The following is a 27364-nucleotide window of genomic DNA, read 5'->3' on the forward strand; positions in this document are numbered from 1 at the left end:
GCCCTGGACACGGGATCTGCGGAAGACTCAATGGATTGGCAAGGCCATTCCCATCGTAGACGTCGGACAGTCCCGTCGACTCCTCCAAGACACCCCACAGGGGGTACTGCGGCTGCTCCTAGCCCTACGGCCTCGCCTGCGCATAGAAAGTCTCGGCACGAGACCTAATCCTACCTCATCCTCATCTACTTCTGCAACTCATGCGCATTTTTTTTATCAGGTGCCTGCAGTTTTACTGTTCTCCTGTTTCTATACCATTTTTCCACATGAGTCCCGGCGATTCCTCGCTCTCCCACGCAATGATCAGTGGACCTTCATTATTTTCATTTCACTATCTGACCTCCCAAAAGGGAATCAATGCCCCTGAGGTCTGCTCCGCAACTAACGGATGGTGGATTTCTGTGAGCCCCCTATTGATCGTCTCTACGCCGTGGTCAGAGGAGATCTATACATCATACGAATGGCTCCTCCTCCTGGACAGATGACCTAATCTTCAGCTTTCTCTTCTCTGTCGACATTCAGCATCCCGGTTTACCCAACGGACCTCGAACCGACTTGCCCTATGAGCTAGACCCCCACGCACTCCAATCTGATGTGGGCCTCTGAGTCGTCTGTCTTCCATTGTCCCTGTCCTTTTTGTTCCCCCGGAGCCTCCTCCCACTTTATTGGAAGAAGACCTGTTTCTCCGTGGAAGTATCCAGATGACCTCTGCTTCTCTGCTGCCCGTCCCGACACGCTCTGCTTAATCGGTGTCCTCGAAGGAGACCCTGACAGACTTAGTACAGTATATGATGCATTTGGGGGGGTGCTGGGGGCCTGGGAGGGGGGGTTGGGTGCGGGGAGGAAGCTGGGACTTATAGGGGGATGCCACAGGTGGGGTTTTTTTTTTTTTTTTCTCTTGTGTTTTTTGACACTTAGCCTTTCTACTCTATGTGATATACTGATTGGTGATGATCCTGGGGTAACCCAGATATTTTTGCAGGATGCTTGGGACTCAACGCTGTTTTTTCTGTTTTTGCATTGATTTAACTGTTATTGCACATGTTGTCCTGTTGATACTATGTTTCATGTGAGGGGATGCTTATACTACTCATACGGCCTCCTACATTTCCGCATATTGCCTTCTCCCCCTTACTTGCCTGCCAAATGTCTCAAAATTACCTGGTGGCTCACAAGTAGCTGTGGCCTCTAAACCCTGACGCTCTAGGTGCATTTCTGATTAAGGTAGCCTCAGTTTGGCTTTAACCCACTCATACTGTACCCCCTGCTTTCCCTCTTATGTGCCCTGATACTCTACAGCAAGGGCTGGGGCCCTGCGCTACATATTGTACCCCGAGCTTATTCTACAATATGGGTCTCTGTAGACTCCTCCCTCTTCAAATTCCGCTCTTATAAACAAATTTTTACACATCTCACGGTGGTTTCCGGCCGGCGGTGGTTCTATTCTCGTTTCGTCGTCTACCTCGTTCCTAACACAGTAGGCTCTGCGAGCTCTTACTGAATATTTTTACGGCGATCTTCACTATCTCGACTCTCCCTTTTCTCTTTACTTGCCTCATACTGTTCGTCTCCTTCTCTTCTACGTGCTCCTCCCCTCTTCTTTTCTCTTTCTGTCCTTTTCTTTTCTGGTTTCTTTTCCTCTCTCACGTGGAATAGCAGGTCTCTTCCTCTAGCCGTTTACTCTTACTATCTTCTCGGTCCTCCCCCTTTTTTTTTTTTTTTTTCTTGTCTCCCTTCCCTCCCCCCCCCCCCCCCCCCCCCCCCCCCCCGGGCGCTGCATCTGCATCTTTGGTCACTCGCAATACTGATTGGTAAACATGCCATCCCCCACCTCAGTCTTGAGACCAAGGTCCCTGAAAATCCTCTCACTCAACACCAAGGGTCTGAACACACCCGAAAAGCGCTCCATGTTGCTCTCATATCTGCATAAACAAAAGGCAGATGTAGTCTTCCTTCAAGAGACGCACTTTCGTCAGGACTCTATTCCCAAGCTTTTTAATTTCCACTTTCCCATAGTCCACCATGCCACTAACCCTCTGGCCAAGTCGAAAGGGGTAGCTATTTTACTCGCTAGACATCTTCCTTTTACTATGTCAGAATCCCTTGCTGACCCTGAAGGCAGGTACTTATTCATAAAGGGTTCATTCGCCAATAGACCCGTCACATTTGCTAATGTGTACGCCCCTAATACCAAGCAGGTCTCTTTCACGCGCTCAATAACTGACACCCTAGCTGCTTTCCATTCGGGTGTTCTGATCTTAGGGGGCGATTTGAATGTCCCACTAAATCCTCTGCTAGACTCCTCCTCCGGAAGTTCCTTTTTACCGTTTAAGGCCCTCAAACAAATAAACATACAATTACAACACTTACAACTGCACGACTCCTGGAGAACTCTCTACCCCACGGTGAAAGACTACACATTTTATTCCGCACCACATAATAAGTACTCCAGGATAGACTATCTTTTTCTGTCGCAATCAGATCTCCCGCTACTCCATGCCGCTTCTATTGAAACAATGGTTCTTTCCGACCACCATCCCATTACCATGACTTTACGGTTCCCAGATACCTACACACGCTCGAAATATTGGCGCCTAGACGCCTCCCTTCTTGCAGACTCTGCAATCGAACAAGAGATCCGCACCAATCTGGTTGAATACTTTTCCTTCAATTGCTCCCCTGATACCTCCCCACTCACGCAGTGGGAGGCTCATAAGTGTGTCATTCGGGGCGTCCTCATAGCAGCTGCGTCGAAGCGTAAAAGAGATAGACAAGAGCGTTTGAGACGCCTCACAGATAAGATCCATTCATTAGAGAGGGCACATAAGCGTTCTCTGGCTGCGTCGACCCTATCCGAACTTACGTGTACACGTTCACAGCTTCTTACAGAATTGGGGAAGGTGGTTAAGAAACGGTTCATTCTCTCTCAAAAACTATACTATGAATTTGCTAACAAGAGCGGAAAGTTCCTTGCCAGAGCTCTCCGCGAGAAACGATCCAGTATGACGGTCCATAAAATTAGAGGTCCCGATGGCACCATGGCCACATCTAATCCTGATATTGCTGCCCATTTTGAACACTTTTATAGATCCTTATACAACCTTCCTTCTGAACGCCCACCTCCGCACATTGACGAATCCAGGGCCTCTTTGATTTCTGAATTTCTCCAGATCCACGGTCCGTCGGCTCTCTCGGAAGACCTGGCCAACTCTCTGGAAGCGGATCTGACCCTGAATGAGCTGCAGTGTGCTTTGAAGCAGACAAAACCTGGTAAGAGTCCGGGTCCCGACGGCTTCTCCGCAGCCTATTATAAATCCTTCTTGGATATCTTAGGCACCCCCTTTCTTTTGGCGTTTAATACTTTCTCCAAATCCCCCCTACCTCAACATCGTCTTTTGGAGGCCCACATAACGGTTATCCCCAAGGGTGATAAAGATAACACGCAGGTATCCAACTACAGACCCATCTCCCTGCTGAACGTGGACGTTAAGTTATTTGCGAAGATCCTGGCTAATAGACTTCTCCCCCTGCTCCCCTCCTTGATCAATTTGGATCAGGTTGGATTCATACCGGGAAGGGAAGCAAGGGACAATACCATTAAGGCCCTTAACCTTCACCATTGGATGTGCAAATCTAACACTTCTGGTTTTTTCCTTTCCCTGGATGCAGAGAAGGCCTTTGATAGAATTGCATGGGACTATTTGCAAGCGTCTCTGGTGTCCCTGGGTTTGGGGGAGAAGATGCTCAACTTCATCATGACCCTGTACACAGGCCCCACCGCTCGAGTCAGGGTCAATGGACATCTGTCAAACTCTTTTTCCTTAGGAAACGGAACACGTCAGGGTTGCCCCCTTTCCCCACTCTTGTTTGTCCTATCCCTTGAGCCCCTATTACGCAAAATCCGCTCGAACTCCGACATCAAAGGGGTCAGGGTATTGGACAGGGAATACAAGCTCGCTGCTTACGCGGACGACATCCTTCTCTTCCTTGCTGATCCGCACACCACTTTGCCTAATTTGCTAAAAGATTTTGCCCTCTTTCGATTCTTGTCTAACTTTAAAATCAACTTCTCCAAATCTTTCGCCCTTAACATATCCCTGCCCCCAGAATTCGTCTCTTTCTGTGAATCTCGTTTCCCGTTTCGTTGGGAAAAGGATTCCCTTTCATATCTCGGTGTACAACTTACCCGCAACCTCGATGACCTCTATGCAAAAAACTTCCTTCCCGCTCTCCGTTCTCTCCAAGAGGACCTCCATAAATGGCATCGTCCTTGTTTCTCTTGGTTTGGAAGGGCAGCAATAATCAAAATGAACATACTCCCACGCCTCCTCTATCTTTTTCAAACGCTGCCAATCCACGTACCTGTTGCTTTTTTTACATCTTGTAAAACAATCTGCTCACAATTCCTATGGAACCATAAGCGTCCGCGTATTGCTTTTTCCCAACTGACTCTCCCTAAACTTAGAGGTGGGATTGGGCTCCCTGATCTTCACCGGTACTACTGGGCATGCCACCTTACACGCATAGTGGACTGGCATGTTCATTCTACCTCTAAGGATTGGGTCCGCCTAGAAAATGCCTTCTCACCCTCACCCCTGGCATCGATTCCATGGTTCCTGCCAAAGCATACACCTCAAGAGCTCCTCACCCACCCTTTAGTGGGGCCCAGTTTAAATATTCTCCGCCTGAACTGTAAAACGGCATCTATCTCTGAGTCACCGAACTCCTTAACCTCCATTCGTCTCAATCCTGACTTCCCCCCAGGCATGCACAAGTCATTCCTATCTGAGCATTGGCCTCATGACCAGATTTTGGTTAAACACTTTATCCGCGATGGCAAAGTAAAATCATTCCGCGAACTGCTTGATAGCCTAGATAGCCGGGATTTTCCTTTCTGGGCCTATCTGCAGATAAGACACTTCTTGCTCTCACACAAACTGTTCCATAACTGGACTCGTCCCCTCACTCCTTTTGAATCCCTATGCTCTAGAGCTGAACCGCGCAAACATTTGATCTTGGAGATTTACCCTCTCCTTGTTGAGAGTAGGGCTTATGATTCTTTACCCGCCTGCCGTGCTTGGAACAGAGACCTGGGAAACAGCTTGACGGACGCCGATTGGGACCTAATATTCATGCATACTCATAAATGCTCCCTCAATGTTTCGACTCAGGAAAACGGTTATAAACTGGCTTCAAGATGGTACCGAACCCCGTCGAGAATCTCTCGTTTCAACCCTTCCGTCCCCAACAGCTGTTGGAGATGTGGAACTTCGGATGGGTCCTTTCTCCACATTTGGTGGTCTTGTTCCAGTATCCAACCATTTTGGCAGGAGGTCCACAGGCTTGTAGTGTCTGTGACCACCTTGTCCCTAGCTTTCTCTCCTGAGCAGTTTCTTCTCCATCACTCCTCCCTGCCCAGGGGACAATATCTCAAATCTTTAGCCATGCATATGGTCAACGCAGCCAGACTCTGTCTTCCCACTCTTTGGGGCTCCACCCGCCCTCCCCCCATACGCGATTGGCTGCTCCGTGTGGGTAAAATTGCGGAAATGGAAGAACTGATTGCGACTGCACTCGATTCCCCCACTAAATTCTCCCATACTTGGGCCTGCTGGACTCACTTTAAAACCACTCCTACGTACCGGTCCTTTATGGACCATCCAACCAACACGCCTGATTGAATACTAACCTCCATTGTATGTTACTTCACACTTTAGCTCATTCGGTAGGCGACTTCCTCACCTTCAGGGCTTTATCCCCACCTACCTGCTCCGGTTAATAGACTTATGCTCGAATCCACCCATAGAAGACCCTTGGTGTTGACGACAATACGAACCCAGTTCGCCCCCCCCCCCTTCTCCCTCCCCCCCCCCTTTTTTTTTTTTTTTTCTCTTCTATCTCTCTCTTTTCTTGTTCTCCTTTTCTTTCGTCTTATCTTCCTGTTACACGCCCAGTCAACCACTGGGTTCCTCTTTAGAGAACTTTAGGCATGCCATTGTCATACTTATCCTATTTACATCAGCGACCCTCACGACGATCTAATCTTACTTACAGGCACCTTCACTCTAGTAAAACAACTAGCTTCGTCCTTAACGGTTGTGCTGCATCTACACTGCCTCCTTCTGCGACGCTCCAATGAGAATTACATACTAAGGTGGTCCAACGCGATAACATTCCCATGCACACTACTATACTGCCTGAGTATTTCAGACTTCCCCGTCGTGGACTGGCACAACCATGTTTCATATGTGGTTCTTTGTAAGAATATTCCTACTATTTCCCGGTATGCACTGCCTAATGTTGTATATGACTATCATTCGCATTTCTTTTGTATTATTATGTAATAAACGTTTTTTTTTGGTAAAAAAAAAAAAAAAATCCCCCATTATTATCATTGTCCCAACCCTTGCAGCCCTTTCTATCTGTGAAAAGATCTGAGTCTCCACCTCCTCATTAACACTGGGAGGCCTATAACAAACTCCAATGATTACCTTTGTAGTACGCACCCCCATGTGCATTTCCACCCATAATACTTCAGCCTCATCACACTCTCCATAAACTAGGTCCTCTTTCACACTTGCTCTGTGATCACTTCTCACATAGAGACAGACACCACCACCTTTCCTATTCACCCTGTCTCTCTGAAAGAAGAGAACATCAAGAGCCAGGAATATTAATGGCCCAGGCATGTGAAGAATGGAGCCAAGATTCAGCAATACCAATTAAATCATAGTTTTCTTAATGCACCAAAGCTTCAAACCCACCTATTTTGCTTGGCAGACTTCTGGCATTGGTGAACAAACACTTTAAAATAATGATACCTTTTTCACATGTGTTTTGCATATTTTTTATTTTCATACAAATTGTATTGTTGTTTTGTAACATGGGGACCTACTTATCATCTGCCATAGCCTTCCCCCATCTTTCCCCGAATAATTATTACTATTAATAATTATTATTCATTTTATCTTAGAAAAGAAGGGTTTATAAGCCAATCCAGAAAATTATACATTCATTTCTCTACAAATTGCCACCCATCTGGGCTGATACAAACAACGCACAATATGCAATGTTCTAGGACAATTGTCAGTCATTGATAGCCAAAAGGGTCCCATTGGGACTTGTAAATGTAAGGCCAGTAACAATAAAGGAAGAGAGAAAACAAAAGCCAAAGTAAAACGTTTTGTCAGACCTGGTATCAGAGACTACCATGACCTGTGTGGAGGGACGAGCACCTTCCAATGTTCAGCAGGCAATAAGGGGGAACACCCCCCATGGCCTTTAGCTTACTATATCTGATAATGGGGAAAGAAACATAAAGGGAAAGGAATGAAGAAGAGAGGGAAGAAGGAAAAAGTGAAAAGAGAGACAGAAGAAGAATAGAGAGAGAGAGGGGGAGAGAGAGAGGACGCAGGGAGGAGGAACCAGTGGGCAGCCAGGCGCAGGATATAAGATGGGTACTTTTTATAGATTCTGCATGTTGTCCACCAACCAGCCTAAGACAGTACTGAGAGATTTCATCCAAGGATCCCAAGTTTTTCATAGTAGGCTATCCCATCATGAAGAATAGTGGTCAGATGTTCATTGACCATTATCCAGGTCAGCTTGACCTTCAGGAGGGCAAGGGAGACCGTGGGGGACCTCCAGGAGCGTGCAATGGATATTCTGGCCACAGTAACTATAAATGCAAACAGGCATCTCACATATTCGGGTATGCCCTCCACCGGCTTTCCCAGCAGGGCCTGATGTGGAGATTTGATAAGATTAACATGTGTAAGTGAATATATAAAGTTTTATATGTGCAAATCCAGAATCGCTTTACTTTGTTACAGGTCCACCACATATGGAGAACCTTTCCCTTCTGTCCGCAGCCATGGAAACAACTGGAGGAGGCCCCCTGAACAAAAGATGCCAAGCGGTAGGGTACCAAATACCACCACAAGAAAACCTTATAATTGGCTTAGATCAATGAAGTATTGATATCATTTTTGGAATTGAGCTGCGCCAATTTATTTCACTCCTCCACCTCTAATACTTCCCCCAGGTCTTGTTCCCATCATTCCATGTAGGGTAATTTGGTGGGATCCTCTTGTAAGATAGTGTATATCATGGATATATGACCAGTGTGCTTATCCAGAGTTCTACAGAAATTTTCCATTGGAGTGAATGAGGACAGGTGACTGGTGCATCTAAGAGTATGGAGAAAGTGGGTTATTTGTGAGAGGCGATATAGCTCCTTAGTGGGGAGGTGTCTCCTGAAATACTATCGCCAACCGAAGAAAACCTTTATTTGTCCACCATTCAAAAACGGAGGGGCTGAGTACCGGGGGAAATGCCGGATTGCCCAATAAAGGGGCTAAGGGAGTGTGGGGGGATTTAAAGCCATGCTTACTCGCCAATCTATCCCATAAGGAGAGGGAAAACGATAACGTGGCACACAAAATTGCAGGTCTGTCCATGGCTTTCAGCTACATCCAGGGCTGGACTGACAACTCATGGGGCCCCCCTGGGCAACAGGGGATCATGGGGCCCCTGTGTCCTCACCCACACTCAAACCACACCCAAAAAAGCCTATAAAAGGTAACAGGGGCATCTCATGGGGCTCCCTACTAACCCTGGGCCCTCAAGCATTGCCCGAGAGCCCGAATGGTCAGTCCACCCCTGGCCACATCATTTGGCTGACCAGGATATTAGGGACATGGGATGATTCCAAATGCATCCACAGGGGTCCAGAAATGTTTAGAATGATAGTGGATCAATAGGACCAATTGGGCAGCATAGAAATATCTAGATAGGCCTGGGACCCCCAATCCCCCCATCAATCTTGAAGCAAAAAGCATATGTCTGTTCACCCTGGGTCTCTTATTTCACCATATGAATTTTAATATCTTCTGCTGGAAAATACGTAAGTCAGACATGTTTATCATTATCGGCAAAGTACGAAACAAGTACAGAATTTTAGGCAAAGTGTTCATTGAGTACAACCTACCGAACCATGAGGGGGGATGGAGGGCCCATTTGCAAAGATTGTCCTGCAGTTTTTTATATAGGGGAGGATAATTTTGTTGATACAGAGTGTCCACGGAAGCGTGTCCGCTTGCCATTTAAAAGAGAAGCTTTGTTGTAAGGAATCATAATTAATAAAAATATTTAAAATTAAAAAATTGAACATATGTAATTATAAATATATTGATGGTTCAAAAAATATGTCACATTTACTGGCACCCAAATGAATCATGATGACTCAATATTGAAAGCCATAAATGTCAAAAATTCAAAAACCCATTAAATAGATAGCAAACCTTTCTGACTAAATATCAAAGTTAGACACACAGGATAATAATAAAATACAACAAAACTTAAATTTCAACTATTAGTAATGCAAAAAGAACAATTTCTAGAGCTGAAACTAGCTGGATATATCTGCTCAAGAGTTATACACCGTGCGGTTTTAATATTGAGTGGGACATTAACTGTTTCATTAATAATAGTTGAAGTTTCAGTTTGTTTTTTTAATTTTAAATATTTTTTATTATTTATAGTTTTTATTTTAAAATTTTATTCTATTTTATCATTGAGGTACCTGTTTTGTTTTTCAACACTAGATGGCGCCTTAATATAGTATTAGTCAGCTTTAGCAGACTGGCTTATTAGTGAACATATGGTTAACACTTGCTTTATAGTTTGTAACCACTTTGTGGAGCTACGATTTGGTTCTTCACACCCATAGTGGTTCACTATTGGTGTTTGGTTTTTCCAACATTAGATGGCACTATCTTTATTTTTCAATTGATTGACTGATTAATCAGCTTGCAGGTATATCTCCTGCACTCTTCTGCAATTTGTGGCCAACCATTGTGATCCTCTGGGGCTTCAGGTCCTATATAATGAACATGGAAAGGAGTGTGGGCGTGCCCCTGACGTAATTTATGATGAAATGTGTAGGGCGGAGCCACGTACACACATTACAACGCATGCACGACCAGCTGCCGCCCATTTTGGATGCTGGAGGAATTTGATCTTTTTATTTGTATATGCTCATTTATCTCTACTATCCTGTGAGTGCCACCATATTTGAAATAAATGTTATTCTAAGGATTTTACACTATGTGGAGCAATCTTCTTTTGCATGTTTTATACCACGTGTTTGGGTCCCAATTGGAGCGATATAGCTACCTTAACTAGGGATCATTGTAGGAGGATCTTTGGCATTTCTCCCTTGGGGATCGAGATGAAGATTTGGCTTTCCAGCCTTCCAGGTTGTTATACAAAATAATAGAAAATATGGTAGTGTGACAAGAGCAACACCACCCAAAAGAAAAGTGGTTACTTAAAGATCCACGCGGAGTAATATAAGTTCAATAGTTACAAAGAGTACTTTATTTGATCACATAGATCATAGGGAGGTTAAACACAAGCACGGTGAACATATCAAACAAATAAAATCATTTAAAAGCACTTGGCGTCCTCATTTCTGGGTGGTTTTGGCACATAGGGAACCATATAAGGCAATGGGGTTTTCTAGCTATATGATCCTAGATTTCCAAATAATTCAATCTTGTATTTAGATTAGCCATGTATTCTTCAGACGTATTCTTGGTATAAGCCAGGATATGTAGAATAGCTTCCTGGTGAGTGGAAACTAGAACAAAAAGATATGGTGAAAAAAAACTTAAATAGCACATAAATCGCACCATAGCTGCCCCATGCAAAGATTAACTAGTACTTTCATTACCTTCTCAGTAACTTGGCTCCATATAAGCTCTATAAGTCTAAACAGCAACTGGGTTCTGACGAAGTCCGCGGTGATTGGTGGATGAAACGCGCCAACGTAATGACGTCACTACGCTCGGCGTCTTCATAGGGTGCGGTGCCCACAAGGAGGGAAGGAGCGGCGTTGCTACAGCTCCATGCTAGGAAGGCACGAGGCTTTGAAAAATTACCATAAGGCTACTATTCCAGCAGTCCGCACATGGCAATTCTAAATAGAGCATACCTTCCACCGGTGGCAAGTTATTTTTGCTTATTTGGCTCAGTTAGCGGCAGTTGCTGTTTAGACTTATAGAGCTTATATGGAGTCTATAGGGAATGCTATATGTGCCTAGTACCCCTGTTTTTTCAGGGCATTTTTTGGAAATCCTCTCTGGAGGAATATATATACTCTATGTCACACAGGTGCTGTACGCTGTGATATAGTTATATCCTTAAGGAACCGCTTTACTATCTCAGTTTGAGCAATTTTTGGAAACCCTTCACTGGGTATATAGATTCAGGTATACAGTGCCTGTTATATATATAATACTCTTTTTGAAAATTCATGTATTGAGACTACCTGGCTTCCCACTTATATATACACTACTGAACAAGCAGAAAGGACCTGATCTTATTTCAAGTCGACGCAAAGTCCTCTTGATCTTCATTGATGGTAATATATACCTTTATTTTGTTGTTTTTTATTATTCAGGGATTCTGCTTGATGTTTATGATCTATATATTTTTATATATATCTCTAGAATCACCTGTTATTGTGGACTTTGTTTCACCTGGGGTGGTTACCCAGGAAGTCTCTACATTCATCATGCTGGTATGACAGCCAAGTTACTGAGAAGGTAATGAAAGTACTAGTTCATCTTTGCATGGGGCAGCTATGGTGCGATTTATGTGCTATTTAAGTTTTTTATCACCATATCTTTTTGTTCTAGTTTCCACTCACCAGGAAGCTATTCTACATATCCTGGCTTATACCAAGAATACTTCTGAAGAATACATGGCTAATCTAAATACAAGATTGAATTATATGGAAATCTAGGATCATATAGCTAGAAAATCCCATTGCCTTATATGGTTCCCTATGTGCCAAAACCACCCAGAAATGAGGACGCCAAGTGCTTTTAAATGATTTTATTTGTTTGATATGTTCACCGTGCTTGTGTTTAACCTCCCTATGATCTATGTGATCAAATAAAGTACTCTTTGTAACTATTGAACTTATATTACTCCGCGTGGATCTTTAAGTAACCACTTTTCTTTTGGGTGGTGTTGCTCTTGTCACACTACCATATTTTCTATTATGCATTTCCCGGTTTATAAATCCACACTTCTATGATAAGTGAGTCGGAGATAGTACTAGGACACAAATTATTTGTGTTATTACAGGTGGCTTTTTTCTTTTCTATTTTTGTGACATGTTATACAACATAGCACGATTTGCCACTCTTAACAGGGGATCATATCTCTCTGGTAAGCCTTTCATTTGAGTGGCTGGTGACACATCAGCTATGCTTGGATTTTTAAAAAATTGGATGAGGAAATTAATGCTAGTAAAACTAAATTGATTCCCTATAAGGACGATTCTGAATATACAAAACAATCTGAAAGTTTAAAAACTGCCCTGATAAAGGAGGGGTCTAATCAGGGGACAAATAAGAACAAATATAACAGGGATTTCAATGATTACAAGGATAATGTTGTTTTCAAGTGGAAACTAGATAGACTTTACAATTCTTGTGGTTCCAATGGAGACAGGGCCCCCCGTGGGTAATGCAAGCCTCAATATCGTCTCTGTGGCTCCTATCCCCTAAGTAAGAGGTTGGGATAGAGATGGGGGGACCTATCAATCTTTCCCTAAGGGTCATGATCAAGAGAGAGTTTATCAGCATTTACCCAATAGAGACTATCACCCTATAAGTTGGGGCAGTCATAATAGGAATTGTCCTTTTGGTCAATCAAATGAACACTCATTCCAACTATCCACACACTCCCAGTAGCAATGGGGATTGGTGTCACCCCCCCACCCCCCCCACCCAGAAGCAAGGGGTGGGTGAATGCAAGTAACCATAGAAATCCAACTTCAGAGGGGTATAATATAGGGACTTTTAATAGATTTACTCCGTTGGTAGGTGATGATAGGGACACGGAGCAGAAGGTTATAAGAAATCACCCATTATCTTCAGGCAATTTCAGACATCAGAGGAATCCTGATGGTGGTGTTGGATATCAGAATCAAGGTTTTCATTCAGCTACAAGACCGGGATACTAAAGAGGCTGAAAATTTGCCCCTCCTCATAATTTAAATACATTTCAAACATTTACCGACATTCAAAGGTATACAAGGAAGCATAATATTAAAAGATACCTAACTACTAATCCAGTTAGAAACCAGCCATGCATCTATTCCCAATTTGTTCACTCTAATTTGTCTAATGTCTCATTGTTTAACCCCCCAGGCAATGCACCTTCTAACATTTCAGATTTTCAGGATTTATTCCTCCAAAGATCTTGAATCAGTAAGGAATAAAAATTGTAAACCCCATAAAGACATTAGTTTAGGAATGGAAACCCTTTGTACTAGAAAAGATATAGTTATTCGTCCCACAGACAAGGGGTGGTGTGATCGTAATACTTGATAAGACAGCATATGACAATGAAATGGCCAGAATATTATCAGATGAAGATACTTATATGGTACTTAGGGGTAATCCTGAACTGCAATATAAAAAAGAGCTTAAGTCATAGTGGAGAAGGGATATAAAGTTGGCATTTTGTATAAAAAAGAGAAGGAATATCTTATACCATCTGCTCCCAGATTACCTGTAGTTTATTGCTTGCCAAAAATACATAAAACTATGGAAAAACCCCCGGGTAGGCCCATCATTAGTTGTATAGATTGCATCACAGCTCGAGCAGGTAAATACATTGATCATTTCTTACAGCCTTTGGTGGTGAGTGCACCATCATATTTAAAAGACCCTAAACATGTAATTAATGTATTAGAAGGAATTAACTTGAACTCGAGCTATTTGTTAGCAGCCGCTGATGTATCTTCTTTGTATACATCAATATTCCATCAATTGGGTTTTGAAGCAGTGGAATTCTTTAGGAGAAAGGATGGGTCTATTCCGGAATTACAGAAAGCTTTCGTAATGGACCTACTCCAGTTTCGTATGACTCATAACCATTTCTGGCATGGGGGTTCATATTATTTGCAAAAGAAGGGCGTGGCCATGGGGGCCAAATTTGCACCTAGCATGACCAACCTCTTCATGGCTAAGTGGGAGGAGAATGTGATTCTGTGCAATCTGAGGCCGGAATTAATATTCTGGAGGCGTTTTAATGATTTATATCCTTCACATTTGGGAGGGAGATGTGAATTCTTTGAATTCATTTCTGAGTTTTCTTAATAACAACCAAAGGAGTATAATTTTCAGCCATGAAGTAAGTTCTAGTTCAGTACATTTTCTTGATTTAACGATATCTATAGTTAATGGAAGGTTCACTACTTCCACCTTTGTTAAGAAAACGGATAGGAATAGCTATATCCCTCTTGATTCGTGCCATCACCCTTCATGGTTGTCAGCAGTGCTCAAAAGACAATTTTTGCATCTTAGACATAATTGCACCTTCAGAGACGAATATGAAAGAGAAGCCCTGATATTGAAATCAAGGTTTCTAGATAAGGGATACAAAGCAGAAGACTTAGAAAAACTGATATGTGAGATAGGTCGTTAGAATCATGACAATTTTATTAAGGATAAAGAAGTTGTTCAGGGTAGTTTCGATCGCTTTAGTTTTGCATTTTTCACTACCTTATTTAGTCAACATTATGATGTTAAAAACATCATTCGAAAACATTGTTCCATTCTAAAGAATGACTGCATTTTAGGTTCTATCTTACCCAAAAGTCCTAAAGTCATCTTTAGGGGTGCAGGTAAACTTAGGAATAAAGTAGCACCAAATGTACCAGATCCACCCATTAGGCCAGTGTTTTTTGCCAACTTGGAGGGTTATAATCTATGCAGAAAGTGCAAAGCTTGCCAGATAAACACCTTTAGAGTTAGGACAATGACTGAATTTACTGGTACACAGACTGGCACAGCATATAAGATATCATTCATATCATGTGCAACTAGACATGTAGATTACATGTTGAAATGTCCATGTGGTTTGGAATATGTAGGTCATACAACACATGCCCTCCATGTTTGTTTAATCAAACATACAGTATTGCTAATATAAAGAAGGGCTTCAAGGAACACAGTGTATCTAAGCACTATGCTTTGAAACATAATAATAACTCTGAGGGTACTAGCTTTAATGCCTTGGAGAAATATATCCCAGATTGGTGAGGTAGTAACGCAAAAAGAACAAATTCTAGAGCTGAAACTATCTGGATATATAGGCTCAAGAGTTATGCACTGTGGGGTCTTAATATTGAGTGGGACATTAACTGTTTCATTAATAATAGCTGAAGTTTCAGTTTGTTGTATTTTATTATTATCTTTTGTGTCTAACTTTGATCTTTGGTCAGAGAAGATTGCTATCTATTTAGTGGGTTTTTGAATTTTTGATACATTTATGGCTTTCAATATTGAGTTGTCATGATTCATTTGGGTGCCAGTGAATGTGACATTTTTTGAACCATCAGCATATTTATAATTACATATGTTAGATTTCTTTTTTTTTTTAAATATCTTTTATTTATATATATATATATATATATATATATATATATACAGTTGCAAGAAAAAGTATGTGAACCCCTTGGGATTACGTGGAGTTTTGCATGAATTGGGCATAAAATGTGCTCTGAACGTCATCTAAGTCACAACAATAGAAGAACACAGTCTGCTGAACATAATACTACACAAACATTAGATGTTGCCATGGTTTAATTGCACATAACATGTAAACATTCACAGTGCAGGGAGGAAAAAGTATGTGAGGCCCTAGCTTAATGACTTCTCCCAGAGCTAATTGGAGCGAGCCAACCTTGACTCCAATCAGTGTGATGATATTGGATGTGTTGCTGACAGCTGTCCTGCCCTTAAAAAACACATACCTGTTTTGGGTTTACTGGTTTCAAGAAGCACTGTCTGATGTGAACCATGACTCGCAGAAAAGAGCTCTCAGAAGACCTACGATCAAGAAATGTTGACTTGCATGAAGCTGGAAAGGGTTACAAAAGTATCTCCAAAAGCCTTGATGTTCATGTGTCCACAGTAAGACAGACTGTCTACAAATGGAGAAAGTTTAGCACTGTTGCTACTCTCCCTAGGCGTGGTCGTCCTGTAAAAATGGCTGCAAGAGCACAGCGCAGAATGCTGCATGAGGTAAAGAAGAATCCCAGAGTGTCAGCTAAAGACCTACAGAAATCTCTGGTACATGCTAACATTTTTGTTGACACATCTACAATAAGGAAAACATTAAACAAGAATGGAGTACATGGGAGGACACCACGGAGGAAGCCATTGCTGTCCAAAAAGAATATTGCAGCACGTTTGAAGTTTGCAAAAGAGCACCTGGATGTTCCACAGCACTACTGGCAAAATATACTGTGGACAGATGAAACCAAGATGGAGTTGTTTGGAAAGAACACACAACACTATGTGTGGAGAAAAAAAGGCACAGCACACCAACATCCAAACCTCATCCCCACTGTAAAACATGGCGGAGGGAGCATCATGGTTTGGGGCTGCTTTGCTGCCTCAGGGCCTGGACGGATTGTTGTCATTGATGGGAAAATTAATTCCAGAGTTTATCAAGACATTTTGTAGGAAAACGTACGACCATCTGTCCGCCAACTGAAGCTCCGCAGAGGATGGGTGATGCAACAGGACAATGACCCAAAGCATACAAGTAATTCAACAAAACAATGGCTGCAACAGCACAGAATACGTCTTCTGGAGTGGCCCAGTCAGAGTCCTGACCTCAACCCGATTGAAATGCTGTGGCATGACCTTAAGAGAGCGATTCACACCAGACATCTCAAGAATATTGCTACACTGAAACAGTTTTGTGAAGAGGAGTGGTCTAAAATTACTCCAGATCGTTGTGCAGGTCTGATCTGCAACTACAGGAAATGTTTGGTTGAGGTTATTGCTGCCAAAGGAGGGTCAACCAGTTATTAGGTCCAAAGGTTCACATACTTTTTCCTCCCTGCACTGTGAATGTTTACATGTTATGTGCAATTAAACCATGGCAACATCTAATGTTTGTGTAGTATTACGTTCAGCAGACTGTGTTCTTCTATTGTTGTGACTTAGATGACGTTCAGAGCACATTTTATGCCCAATTCATGCAAAACTCCACGTAATCCCAAGGGGTTCACATACTTTTTCTTGCAACTGTATATATATATATATATATATATATATATATATATATATATATATATAGTTACAATTTTACTCTATTTTCATTGAGGCACCTGTTTTGTTTTTCAACACTAGATGGTGCCTTGATGTAGTATTTAGTCAGCTTTATCAGGCTGGCTTATTAGTGAACATATGTTTAACACTTGCTTTATAGTTTGTAACCACTAGGTGGAGCTACCATTTGGTTCTTCACACCCATAGTGGTTCACTATTGGTGTTTGGTTTTTCCAACATTAGATGGCGCTATCTTTATTTTTCAATTGATTGACTGATTAATTAGCTTGCAAGTGTATCTCCTGATCTCTTCTGCAATTTGTGGCCAATCATTGTGATCCTCTGGGGCTTCAGGTCCTATATAATGAACGTGGAAAGGCATGTGGGCGTGCTGATGACATCATTTATGATGAAACGCATAGGGAGGAGCCACATACACACACTACCATGCATGTGTGTCCGGCCGGTGGCCATTTTGGATGCTGGAGGAGTTGGATCTTTTCATTTGTATATGCTCATTTATGTCTACTATCATGTGAGTGCAACCATATTTGAAATAAATGTTATTCTAAGCATTTTACACTATGTGGAGCAATCTTCTTTTGCATGTTTTATACCACGTGTTTGGGTCCCAATTGGAGCGATATAGCTACCTTAACTAGGGATCAATGTAGGAGGATCTTTGGCATTTCTCCCTTGGGGATCGAGATGAAGATTCGGCTTTCCAGCCTTCCAGGTTGTTTTACAACATAGCGCGACTGACCACTCTTAACCACTTGCCTACAGGGCCCTTATACCCCCTTCCTGCCCAGGCCAATTTCCAGCTTTCAACGCTGTTGCACTTTGAATGTCATGCAACACTGTACCTATATGAAATTTTTATAATTTTTTTGTGACAGATAGAGCTTTCTTTTGGTGGTATTTAATCATCACTGTGTTTTTTATTTTTTCTTAAACAAACCAAAAACCACTGAAAATTTAGAAAAAAAACGTTTTTTCTTAGTTTTTGTTATAAAATTTTGTAAATAAGTGATTTTTCTCCTTCACTGATGTGCGCTAATGAGGCTGCACTGATGGGCACTAATAGGTGGCACTGATGGGCACTAATGAGGAGGCACTGGTAGGTAGCACTGATGGGCACTGAAAGGCAGCACTCATATATGGCACTGATAGGCGGCACTGATATGTGGCACTGATAGGCGGCACTGACTGTCAGCACTGACGGGCACTGATAGGCGGCACTGACTGGCACTGATAGGCGGCTTTGACTGGCACTGATAGGTGGCACTGATTGGCAGCACTGATAGGTGGCACTGACTGGCACTGAGGGCGACACTGAAAGGCAGCTCAGATGGGCACTGATATGTGGCACTGAAATGTGGCACTGATGTGGCACTGGCAGGTGGCATGGATGAGCACTGAGAGCTGGCACTGATGGACACTGACAGGTGGCACTGCTGGGGCTACACAGATCATCAGGGTACACTGATCATCAGTGCTCTGAAGATCAGTGTACATGTCCCTTCCGAGGAATGCCAATTACCGACTCTCCTCTCCTCACGAGCTGTCAGCGTGACAGCTCGTGGGGAGAGAAATGCCGATAACCGGCATTTCCCTGTTTACATGTGATCAGCTGTGATTGGACACAGCTGATCACATGACCGGGCCAACATCTTGGGCTCTTTCCGTTGATTGGTGATCCGCTGTGTCCGAGGGACACAGCACATCGCCGATTGCCACGCTGCACGCTCCCGGAACGAGAGAACCACCTTGCATCCATCATTTTACTATATGGGGGGCGGGAGGCGGTTAACAGGTTGCCATATCTCTCTGGTTAGCCTTTCATGTGAGTGGATGATGACACATCAGCTATCCTTGGATTTTTCCTGTTTCATCACGGCCTTTGAGGAATCTTCTCTTTATTTGAAATGTTATGATGGACATTTTTTTCACAATTTTTTTTCATTATTGTTTATAATTTTGTTAAACGCTGCACTTTATATGTACACTAATTGACATGGTAAAGCCTGTAATTTTTTAGATTTCCTTTCATTTTATATTGCACCAACAAGATTTTAAACATACATTAGGTTTCATAAAATGTACACTTTACCATGGTCATACAATTCAAATATATACAGTATAGTGGGAATTGTGCTGGCAATTTTTTATAGTATACTCTTTTGCAGGGTTTAGTAATGTCCAGGCATGAAGAAGCTAATCGAATAAATATGTATGAAATTTTAATTGCAAGTTTACAATTATGAACTTGCTTAATTTGTTTGGTCTTTAATGGCAACTGAGTTGTTTAAGATTCCCAATTATAAAAACTTTTAATTAGGTCTACAATAAACTGTTTACACTGGTATTGCTTTTTTTCTTTTTTTACCAAAGCAGATTAAAAAGCAATATTAAAAAACAAAAACTGGAATTACCAGTGCTGTGTACTGTTCATTACATCACATAAATTAAACTACCAATAGATGACACACTGGGCTTGAATTACAAAAAATGTAGAGTGTAAAATTTGGTGCAGCTGTGCATGGTAGCCAATCAGCCTCTAAAGTCAGCTTGTTCAATTAAGCTTGGGGGAAACAAAAATGAAAGCTTTCTGGTTTTTATGCCAAGCTGCCCCAGATTTTGCACGCTCCAGTTTTAGTAAATCAACCTCATTGTGACTGCTTTGAAGGTACCCCATTAACTCCAGAAGATAGAAAAGACCCAGGGAGATGGTGCAGTAAAGTCCACCAACCATGTATTGTCTTCATGATTCCGTTTTTTTTTTTTTGTGGGGAGTTTTTAACGATTTGCACAAGAGTTGGGGCGTTTGACAAGAGTTGGAAAAACAGTCAAGTGTGAACGAGCCCATAGGCTTAGCTATAAGAAATTTCTTGTGTTTCCATATGTGTGTCTGGTCTTAATCATGAAAAAAAAAGAGTGAATAACAAGTGGTAGCCAATGTGACTACATACAAGTCTAGGTACACGCCTAAGCATTTTTCAAAAACGCACTACAGTCCATTTAACATGATTCCCTATGGGATATGTTCACATCTCCGTGTTTCCACCCTGTGCATTTTTTGGAAAGGGTCAGGGACTTTTTTTAAACACAGGACGTTGCATTTTGGTTCAATAAACTTTAATGGTGAAACTGCAGAAATGCATGTAGTGCGTTTTTGATGCGTTTTGCTTTTTATTCTGCCCAGCAACAAGTTGGAAAAAACAGCAAAACGCTTCAAAAATGCAAAAAGCGATTAACCAATTAAACGGAATAGGTGTGAACCTAGTCTTAAGCATTATATGAGGAAATACATAATATCCTTATACTTTTTTCCTTTTATTCTTGTATGTATTATTTTTTCTTCCTGCTTGGTGCTGAACATGAAATATTGTAGGGAAAAAAGAGCACATGAGTTTCAGCTTGGAATTGAAGCATAATGTTTACATTTGGATATGTAAATGTTTGTATGCATCTAGTTACATAGTTACTCTGGCTGAAAAAAGACAAAAGTCCATGCAGTTCAACCATTAAAAAAAAAGTTATAATCCTATACCCACAGTTGATCCAGAGGAAGGAAAAAAAAAACCAGCAACGCATGATCCAATTTTCTCCTGCAGGGAAAGAAATCCCTTCCTGAGAGCCAATCGGATATTCCCTGGATCAACTTTACCTATAAATGTTAGTAACCAGTTATATTGTGTGTATCTAGGAAAGAATCCAAGCCTTTTTTAAAGCAATATACTGAGCTGGCCAGAAACAACTCTTGAGGGAGTCTATTCCACATTTTCACAGCTCTTACTGTGAAGAAACCTTTCCTTATTTGGAAATTTGAATTTCTTATTGTGAAGAAACCTTTCCGTGTTTGGAGATTACATTTATTTTCCTCCAGATGTAAAGAGTGCCTCCTTGTCCTCTGTGATGACCTCAGGGTGAAGAGCTCTACACCGAGTTCACTATATGAACCACTGATGTATTTATACATGCTGATCATATCCCCCCTTAATCTCCTCTTCTCAAGAGAGAATACATTCATTTCATCTAATCTTTCCTCATAGCTGAGCTCCTCCATGCCTCTTATTACTTTGGTTGCCCTTCTCTGTACTTTCTGCAGTTCCCCAATGTTCTTTTTGTGAATTGGTGCCCAAAACTGAACTACATATTCCAGATGAGGTCTTACTAATGATTTGTACAGGGGTAATATGATATCCCTCTCTTTCTCTCTGGAGTCTGTACCTCTTTTAATACAAGAGAAGATTTTGCTCGCTTTAGAAACTGCAGCTTGGCATTGCATGCTATTATTAAGCTTGAGATCTACCAGAACTCCCAGATCCTTCTCCACCACTGATTCCCCCAATTGTACCCCCCCCCCCCAGTATGCATGATGCATGCATATTCTTAGCCCCAAGTGCTAATCTACAGGTGCTCTAAATCTGTTTTCAATCCTAGATTGCTCTGTTTACATTTATTATTCAAATATTAAGTAATGTGGGCACATTTCTTTGTTTGCTGCTCCCTGCTCTTGGGAGAGGTGTGCATTTGCTTTGAGAATTTTGAACAATGGGATATGATGGGCCACATTGTTTGGCACTTTGTTGAAACTACAGATTCAAGTAGGCATCTGGCTTTTGGAGTAATTTCTGTGAATTTTAGAGTTTTTAAAATTCTGAAATCTGCAGCTCCACAACAGCTGGAGTGCATGAGGTTGTCCGTTTACAATGTGATTAGCTGTCAATGGACACAGCTGATCACATGGTAAAGGGTCACAGTGATTGGGCCTTTACTGCAATACAAAGGACACAGCAATCACAGAGGGCACCCGATGCATGCCCTGTGGGTGCGCAGGAGGAGAGGATCTAGGAGGACGTCTATAAACACTCTCCCAGGACTAGCCAACCAACCATGCTGTAGCCATCACTGCCTGCAATCCAGTGTTGCATCATTTCCTCAATGCGCTGCATGATCCGTTTTTCAGCTATACAGTGGTCAGCAAGAGGTTGAAAAATTAGATATAGAAAGATATATACATATAGAGATAGATATGACATATGATATACTGTATATAAACATACAGTTATAGGTACAGAAATGTAGCTGTAGAGAGAGAGAGAACAGGAGATACACATATTTATGGGCCTGTGTATGCCACATACAGTATGAGTGTGCCATTGCTTCGTCTGCCTGAGCAGGTATTTGTGGATTTGTAGAGACATGTCTCAATCTATTCCCCCTCCTTTTCTTCCTCAGGTTAGTACACTAATATAATTAAACACAAGCATTTACATTGGGTCATTAAAATACTCAGCACCTTACATAATCTTCATTCATGTGAAGCCTAGCACTCAAGGAGCTTACATTATTTAATTATTGGTCCACACATACAGTACATACATACTTTGGCTACTATAGACAAAAGGAAATGATCCCATCAGCATGTCTTTAGAGTATAGGAGGAAACTTGAAAATCAGGCTAATATAACCATGGAACTATACAGAGATCATACATTTTTTTCAGAAACATTGTGTCAAAACACTGCAAAATATAAAATGAAATGATTAAGGTATTACTACAACCTGGCCAAGGGTAAGTTAAATGCAGGAAACCCTACTCCCAACCAGGGCTGCTGTTAGAAACGACGTGGCCCCTTAAAGCCAACCTGACAGCCCCCCCCCCAAAAAAAAAAAACACATTTTAATATGTTTTAGGTATTATTTATTTTACTTATACTTATTACAGGTACTTTCATGGCGCCATCAACTTACGCAGTACTTTACTTATATATTGTACATTCACATCAGTCCCTAACCCTAAAGGGGCATACAGTATAAGGTCCCTAATGCACATTCATACACATACAAGGGCCAATTTAGACAGGAGCCAATTAACCTACCAGCATGTCTTTGGAGTGAGGGAGGAAACTGGAGAACCCAGAGGAAACCCATGCAGGCACAGAGAGAACATGCAAAATCCAGGCAGGTGATGTCGTGGTTGGGATTCAAACTAACAACCCTAGTACTGCCAGGCAAAAGTGCTAGCCATTTAGCCACTGTGCTGCCTGGTAGTAATGAGTGATTGGTGTTCATTCATGAAAGGAAGGGGCTGGTAAATGTGACATATTTACCAGACCCTTCCTCTACTCTCCATCCTGAAGGATCCTATTGTGTGCTTGCAGCTGTCAGTGGGAAGGAGAGGAGGGAAGCTGGCAGCACTGTGGTGGTACACAGGGTAGTTTGGGAAACAGGGAGAAATGTATGGTGCACAGGGAGGGTGATTGGTGCGGTGGGGGCAATTACTGGCACTGATCCCCTGTATGGTTCTCTCTGCGGCAGCTGAAAGCCAGTGGGAGGGAGAGCAGAAAAAAAATAGTTTTCAGCTGCTGCAGAGAGAGCCATACAGGGGATCAGTTCCAGTAATTACCCCCCCCCCCCCCCCCACCACGCCAATCACCCTCCCTGCCCACATTTGATTCACCCAGCTGCCTGGGCCCTTTACATGAGGACTGGTAGTATCCCCTTATCCAAGGCCCTGCTCCCAACATTCACTCACTATTTAGTGCCTGGAGTCCAGTGTTGCATCCTCTCCTCAATGCACTGCATAATCCTATTTTCATGCTGCATGTTTAGTTTTAGTGCTAGAAAATTTAAAATATGGGTGATTTGATTCCTACTTCATGTGGTCTGTAATTTCAAAAATAAATCTTTGTGCAGGGAAGAGGTGGTGTCTTGTGGTGCAACATTGGATTTCAGACACAAATGAAAAAGTGAAGTGAACGGGATTGGGAGCAGGAGGTTTGTGTTTCACTTACTCTTGGACACCTTTTAGCAATAATCCAGAAACATAGACTATGCTATTAAAGAGACACTGAAAAATACATTAGCACTATATAAGCATCTTGTCATGGAAATAACTGTTCAACACAGGCAATGTGCAATAGATTAGCATACAGAGGGGACATGTTACGCATGTGTCACCACTGCGTGCAGCACTTTTTTTTTCAGTGCCTCTCATGAAACCTGTCTGAGTATTGAGGGACCTCCAGGATCCGAGAGCTGAGGGTTCATTTTCACTGCAGCAATCAGGTCACTCTAAATCGTGACATAATGATTGCAAATGTTTCTGGTGAGCACCGTTCACTTGTTTAAACAGGATTGCCTGGTGTAAACAAATATTCATAATGTTTTGTTTTTTTCAGCCAAAGATTACATTACCTTATAAACAGATAATGTATGTATATGCATATATTTGTGAATTACTCTCTGTGATATTTTTATTGTATTTATAGATATGAAAGCAGAGCAAGTTTACAAGTTTACTGTTTTAAATTCAGCTGATTACATAGGCCTAGGCCTGGACTGGGGAAAAAAAAAGCCCCTGGCATTTTAGACTGAACAGCCAATTTCCGAGGGGGGGGGGGGAGGTGCAAGGGCATTGTCAGGGACAGTTGGTGATGGAATATTCATGGAGTCGGTTCTCCGCACAGTAATATTAAGGGGCACTGTATTGATTGTAGTGCCCCTTTACAGCACAGTGCCCCCTATAATTTCAAAGAGATGGCCCAATCTAGCAAAGAGACCACCATCCAGCAAAGAGACATCCCAATCCACAAAGCGATGGGATGTCTCTTTGCTGGACAGGAATGTCTCTTTGCTGAATGGGAATGTCCCTTCTTGGACTGGGCTGTCTCTTTGCTGGATTGGGATGTCTCTTTGCTGGACCCAACTAAATAAAGAGACAGCCCAATCCAGCAAAGAGACATCTTATCCAGCAAAGAGCCCAATCCACCCCCGCTACAGACCTGTCAGTGTGCCCGCCTGGGAAGGAGAGAGGCTGATATTGTCCCTTCAGTGCAGCTGTGTGCAGCGGCAGGCCGAGGAGGTGTCTTTGTGTCCTCATCGGCTGTTCACTAGAGCCATCACTGCCACTCTTCCAGTCGGCCCTACTTTAGGCATAGCGGGAGGTGAGTGGTGGACACGGTCTGTGTTAGCTCTGTCCAGGCTGTGGTCACTGCTTACCTCCTGTTGTGCAGCCGGACATCAACAGGCTGCTCTTCTAAAGCCTGGCAGCCCCAGCAAATGCCCGGTGTGCCCAATGGCCAGGCATAGGCCCATGGTGTATTCAGGTCTGTAAAATACTATACACTGTACTGATCTGACTGCAGCATTTTTTACAGCAGTGAGCATTGTCCCTGAGGATTCTGCATGTTATGTTTTTAGGCTGTCTAGAGTAGGTATTGCCATCCCATGTGATCCAATAGTCCACAGTAAGCACTTAGGAAAGCTGATGACTGTGTAAAACCACAGCACACTAAGCAGTTATCAAACTGAATATTCCATGCAGATAGAACCCAAGATGCCACTAATAGTAGATAGGGACAAGCCAGTGGTGACATGTGGTTCTGGGTCTCAGAAATAGATTATCTCCATCAGATGAGGATGGCAGAAACTGGATGCTGGACTGATATAAGATGTGGGATCATGTGGATGAATGGCCGGATGGCCAGCAGCATAAGTGGATGTAAATGTGGATACCAGTGCAGACAGACCACTGATGTATGGCCGATCCTCAAGGACGTCACACTGGAAATGACGTCAGCAACTTGAGTGGATGTTACTGACTAGAAATGGATGTGTTGGACCACAAGCTAAGCAGAAGCTAGAACTGAGGCTTGGGCTGTTGTCAAGATTATGCATTTTGGGCGTGGCCCTTTGTCAAATCATGTGGCTTTAGATGGCCAACCAGTATTAAATGTGGAACTGAGCCAGGAAGGGATTAACATTAAAAACAATAAAAAGCACCCTAAAAAGAACCACATTACACAAATTAAAAAAGAGAAAATAAGTAAAAGTGGCAATAAGGTGCAAGAAGTCATACATGGATGGACTAAAGCCTTTTCAAGTATAAGTGTGTGTGTTCGTGTGTATGTGTATATATACAGTGTTCAGCATAAGTGAGTACACCCCAACAGATTTGTCAGAAAACCTTTTACTTTTCTTTCAGAATCAACATTTTCTATGGGACACTCTACTACAAAATACTCCCACAAATGAGGGCCATTAATTGAAAACAAGATTTGTTAATTTGCACACACAAAATAAAGTATTTTTCCTAACAACTTAATTCAAGATCATGTTGCAAAAATGAATACACCCCAATGAAAGTCTTAGGAGCAAAGCTATATTTTAGACAACAAAAGCCTAATTAACAAGAATTCAATTACAGGTGAGTCTAATTATTCATTAAACAGGTGCCCAGCAGACAGTTGATTATAAAAGGATGTTACTTAATAAAGAACACCCCTCCCATTTCATGCTGTCAGCAATGGCACCACATGGAAAAGAAATGTCAAAAGGCCTGAGAGAATATAATTTCTTTACACAAGAAAGGTGAAGGCTACAAGAAGATCAGCAAAGGTTTACTTATCAGTCAGAATACTGTAGCAAAAGTGATACAAAAATGTAGCTGCAACCATATCACAGAGATGTCCAGGCCACCCACAGATGTTAACACCTTGACAGGATTGTCCTCTGAGGAGAAGGGTTGAAGAAAGTCGCCATAAAAGTTCACTGCAGTTAGCTAAAGAAGTAGAAAGCCAACCTGGGGCAATTGTTTCCTGTGACACAATACGGCGTACTCTGCAGAGGAACAGCATGCATGGGTTTCATCCACAAATCTAGCCTCTCCTAAAGCCCATGCACAAAAAAGCCCGCCTAGAATTTGCCAGGGCCCATGCTGAAAAAGAAGACTGCTGAGACTCTGTACTCTGGAGTGATGACACCAAGATAAATGTTTTTGGAACTGATACCTTCAAAACTGTATAACGTCGCAAAGGTGAGGAGTACAAAGGAAAATGCATGGTGCCTACAGTGAAACATGGTGATGGCAGTGTTCTTCAGTGGGGCTACATGAGTGCTTCTGGTGTAGGGGAGCTGCATTTCATTGATGGTATCATATGCACTGCTCTACATTAAAAGAGAAGATGCTACCATCACTCCATGTTCTTGATCGTTGTGCACTTTTCCAACATGACAATGATCCAAAACACACATCTAAGGCCACTGCTGCATTTCTGAAGAAGGACAGGGTGAAAGTGATTAAGTGGCCAAGTATGTCTCCTGAAAGAGGTCGTTCTTGAAGAATGGAAAAAGATCGATGTTGCAATATGTCACCAACTTGTTCATTCCATGCCTAGAAGACTTGGCGGTGTCCTTAAAATTCATGG

This window comes from Staurois parvus, unplaced genomic scaffold (genome assembly GCF_062004578.1).
Source record: "Staurois parvus isolate SC_StPar_1 unplaced genomic scaffold, SC_StPar_1.0 ptg000476l, whole genome shotgun sequence".
NCBI lineage: Eukaryota > Metazoa > Chordata > Amphibia > Anura > Ranidae > Staurois > Staurois parvus.